Here is a 5,208-nt window from a genome sequence, read left to right on the forward strand (position 1 = left end):
GCACTCTGTTGGGGCAGTGTAGGCTGTGCTTTGTGCCTGCTCCTATGGGAGTGGCCAAAAAGGGAATCTGGGATCGGTCAGTGGACAGGTGGGTGCACAGGTCAGCTATGCCCTACTCATGCAGGAAAGACAGCCCTGCTCTCTCCAGGTTCAGTAGTCAACAAAGGTTACAGCCTCATAGAGAAATATGTACAGGTTGGGATGAGCACCTATGGCCATGTTTTGTTACAGCTGTCCCCATGCAACCCCCCCTGGGTTCCACAGAGGCTCAAACTCTATCTCTGCTGACTCTCCAGGCAGTTCTCCCTGCCAACTCTTATGTCCATGGGGGTCGTAGGGTCTCCTGTAGCTAGGATCTTGGAGATCTGTAATGAGAATGGGCTGGTCTGCAGTTACTGCATCCAGCCCTTTCTTAGGAGTTGTTCAGGGCCAGGAATAAGTTTCAGAGCTTGGCAACCCCATGCAGGGTTCCCAACTTCCTCTCTCTTCAGCCCTGGTGTCTGCATCATCTCTCCATTGACTCTCAGTGCTTTCTCCCCAAAGATCTCTTCAAAGTATGATGGTTTACTCTATATTTTGGTCTCTCTTGGTGGAAGATGCTCTTCCTGGCTGCATCTAGTTGGCCATTTGTCCCTCTCTTGTACTTTTTAATTAAATTTATTCCTAAATATTTTATTTTGACACTATTTTAAATGGAATTTTAAAAATTTTCATTTTTGAACTGTTCATTGATGGTGTATTTAAATACAACTGAGTTTTGTACTTGATCTTTTGTCCTGTAACCTTGATGAACTCATTTATTAGTTCCGATAGTTTTTTAGTGGGTTCCCTGAGATTTTCTAGACACAAAATTATGTCATCTGCAAAAATAGTTTTATTTCTTCCTCTTCAATCTGGGTGCGTTTTCTTGACTAGTTGTTCTGGCTAGAACTTTCAGTACAATGCTGAATAGATGTGGCAAGAATAGACATCCTTGTCATGTTCCTGATCTTAGGGGAAAAGCGTCCAGTCTTTCACCATTAAATATGATGATAGCTGTGGACTTTTCATTGGGGCCCTTTATCAAATTGAGGGAGTTCCCTTTTAGTCCAAGTTTTGTTTGTTTTAACCATAAAAGGGTGTTGGATTTCCTATTCTTTATTAAGATGATCATGTGGCTTTTGTTCTTTATTCTATTAACATGATGTATCATATGGATTGATTTTCAAATGTTAAAACAACTTTGCATCCATAGGATAAATACCACTTAATCATGGTGTATCATCCTTTTAATATGCTGCTGCATTTGGTTTACTAGCATCCTGTAGAGGCTATTTGCATCTACAGGCACACCTCAGAGATATTGCAGGTTCAGTTCCAGACCACGGCAATAAAGTGAATTTTGCAATAAAGTGCATCACACAATTTTTTGTTTCCCAGTGCATATAAAAGTTATGTTTACAGTATACTGTAGCCTACTAAGTGTGCAACACCATTATGTCCAAAAACAAAAAAATGTATATTCTTAATTAAAAATACTTTACTGCTAAAAAATGCTAGTGTTCACCTGAGTCTTTAGTGAGTCCCAATCTTTTTGCTAGTGGAGAGTCTTGCCTCAATGTTGATGGCTGTTGACTGATCAAGGTGGTGGTTGCTGAAGGTTGGGTGGTTGTAGAAATTTCTTAATATAAGACAACAATGAAATTTGCTACATCGATTGAGCCTTCCTTTCACAGAAGATTTTTCTGATGCTATATGATAGCATCTTACCCACAGCAGAAGTTCTTTCAAAATTGGAGTTGATTTTCTTAAACCCTGCCTCTGCTTTATCAACTAACTTTATGGAATATTACACATCTTTTGTTGTCATTTCTACTATGTTCACAGCATTTTCACCAGGAGGATTTCATCTCAAGAAAACATTTTCTTTGCTCATCCATAAGAATCAACTCTTCATCAATTCAAGTTTTAGGATGAGATTGCAGTATTCAGACACATCTTCAGGATAATTCTAGTTCTCTTGCTATTTCTACATCTGTGGGTATTTCCTCTACTAAAGTTTTGGATCCCTCAAAGTCACCCATGAAGGTTGGAATCAACTTCTTCCAAACTCCTGTTTCTTGTTGTTATTTGACCCCCTCTCATGAATCATGAATGTTCTTAATGGAATTTAGAATGGTGGATCCTTTTCAGAAGGTTTTCGATTTACTTTGCCCAGGTCTATCGGAGAAATCACTATCCATGACAGCTATAGCCTTATGAAATCTTATGTCTTAAATAATAAGACTTGAAAGTCTGAATTAATCCTTGGTCATGGGCTGCAGAATGAATGTTGTGTTAGCAGGCCATGAAAATATTAATCTTGTTGTACATCTCCATCAGAGCTCTTGGGTAACTAGGTGCACTGTCAATGAGCAGTAATGTTTTGAAAGGAATCTTTTTTTCTGAGCAGTAGGTCTCAACAGTGGGCTTAAAATATTTAGTAAACCATGCTATAAACAGATATGCTGTCATCCAGGCTTTGTTGTTCTACTTGTAGAACACAGTCAGAGTAGATTTAGCATAATTCTTAAGGGCACAAAGATTTCTGGAATGGTGAATGAGCATTGGCTTCAACTTAAAGTCACCAACTGCAATAGCCCCTAACCAAAGAGTCAGTCTGTCCTTTGAAGACAGGTATTGACTTCTCCTCTCTACCCATTAAAGTCCTAGATGGCATCTTCTTCCATTTTAGGCTAGATGTCTAAAATCAACAGAAGGCTCTTTTGTCTACATTGAAAATCTGTTGTTTAGTGTAGCCACCTTCCTCAATGATCTTAGATTTTCTGGATAACTTGCTGCAGCTTCTGTATTAGCACTTGATGTTTCACCTTACACTTTTATGTTATGGAGATGTCTTCTTTCCTTATACCTCATGAACAACCTCTTATTTTCAAACTTTACTTCTGCAGCTTCCTCTCTGCTCTGTCTTCATAGAATTGGAGACAGCTATGGCTATGCTCTGAATTAGGATTTTGCTTAAGGAAATGTTGCAGTTGGTTTGATCTTCTATCCAGACCATTAAAACTTTCTCCATATAAGCAATAAGGCTATTTTGCTTTCCTATCATGTGTGTGTTCACTGGAGCAGCATTTAAAATATCTTCCAGGCACTTTTCTTTTGCATTCACAACTTGACTAACTGGTGCAAGAAGCCTAGTTTTTGGACTATCTCAGCTTTCAACATGGCTTCCTCACTAAGCTTAATCATTTCTAGCTTTCAATTTAAAATGAGAGATATGTGACTCTTCTTTTCACTCTAACACGTAAGAGACCAATGTAGGATTATTAATTGGCCTTATTTCAAAATTGTTATGTCCCAGGGAATAAAGAGGGCTGAGGAGAGAGAGACAGCAGAAGGACCAATGAGTGTAACAGTCCACATGCACGCACACATGCATGCACACACACACAATTTATCACTTAAGTTCATCCTCTTATACGGGTATAGTTTGTGATGCCCCCAAACAATTACAATAGTATCATCAAATACCACTGAACCCCGTAACAGATATTCTAATAATAAAAAAGTTTGAAATATTGCAATAATTACCAAAATGTGACACAGAGACATGAAATTAGCACACACTGTTGGAAAAATGGCACTGTGAGACTTGCTTGATGCTGGGTTGTCACAAACCTTCAATTTATAAAAAACACAGTATCGGCAAAGTACAATAAGATGAGGTATACTTGTATATTCATCAGAAATACTGGTCTTTAGCTTGTTTTGTTTTCCCTTGTTATGTCTGTCTGGCTTTGGTATCAGGGTAATGCTGGCTTCATAGAATAAATTGAGAACTGTTCCCTCTTTTTGTAAGAGTTTGTGAATGATTGTTGTTAATTCTTCTTTAAACGTTTAGTAGATGTATTAGGTTGAATAGTGTATCCGAATTTCATCTATTCAGAATATCAGCATGAGACTCAATTTAGAAATATGATTTATATTAATTTCCTGGGGCTGTTGTAACAAAGTAATATAAATTGAGTGGTTTAAACCACAATAATTTTTGACTGTTTTGGAGGCTAGATGCCTAAAATCAAGGTGTTGGCAGAGTTGGTTCTTTCTGAGGATTGTGAGGGGTTATCTGCTTCATGCTTCTCCTAGGTTGTGGTAGATTCAGACACCCTTTGGTTTGTGGATGGTGTTTCTCTGTATCTGCACATCATCTTCCTTCTCTATGTGTCTGTGTCATTTCCCCTTTTAATAAGGACATCAGTCATACTGGGCTAGCGTTCACTGTAATGATCTTATTTTAATTTGCTTACCTCTGTAAAGACCTGACTTCCAAATAATGTCACATTCTGATGTATTAGTGGGTAGGACTTAACATGTCTTTCTTACCAGTGGACACAATTCGACTCATTGCAGAGTCTATGCAGATCCAGTTAAGATAAGGTCATAATGGATTAAAGTGGGCTATAAATTCAATATAACTAGTGTCCTTATAAGAGGAGGCAGAGAAGAAAGACACAAAAACATGCAGAGAGTAATGCCAAGTGAAGACAATGGCAGAGATTGGAGTGAGGCATCTGACAAGCCAAGAATTACCAGCAACCACAGAATGGAGAAAATAAGAGTCTCCTTCAGAGCTTCCACTCTCTATCTTCTCTCCTTCCAGGTCAATGCATGTATTTGATCATCAAGGCTGTTTTTTTTTTTTTTTTTAATCCTCTTATCTTTTTTCTCTGTGGTTTAGTTTGGACATTTTTTATTGACCTGTGCTCAAGTTCACTGATCCTTTCTTGTGTGTGTCCAATTTGCTGTAAATCCCATTCAATGAATTTTTGATTTTAGATACTTTTTTGGTTTTAGGATTTTTTTTCCCCATTTCCAGACCTCTTCTGAAACTTCCCATCGTTTTACTTATTATATCCACATTTCTCTGTATACATTTTTAAAACACTGATACTTATTTTGAAGAATTTGTCTGCCAGTTCCAACATCTAGGTCACTAGTGGGTCTGCTTTTTATTATTTTCAAAAATAATCAATAAAATAGCCACTTTATTAGATATGGTCGATTTCCATTTTGTAGTTGGCTCTAGAAACAGCCCTAAGGTCTTAGAAATGGTCTTAGTTTCTACACATGCCCTTCTTGTATTTCAACATAAAGTTAACAGTGTTTACCAAGCCCCTCCAAATTTGAACTTCGATCTCTGTGTTTGTGGTGCTGGGCAACTGCTGAGAC

Source organism: Symphalangus syndactylus, chromosome 1 (assembly GCF_028878055.3).
Source record: "Symphalangus syndactylus isolate Jambi chromosome 1, NHGRI_mSymSyn1-v2.1_pri, whole genome shotgun sequence".
In the NCBI taxonomy this organism is placed as follows: Eukaryota; Metazoa; Chordata; class Mammalia; order Primates; family Hylobatidae; genus Symphalangus; species Symphalangus syndactylus.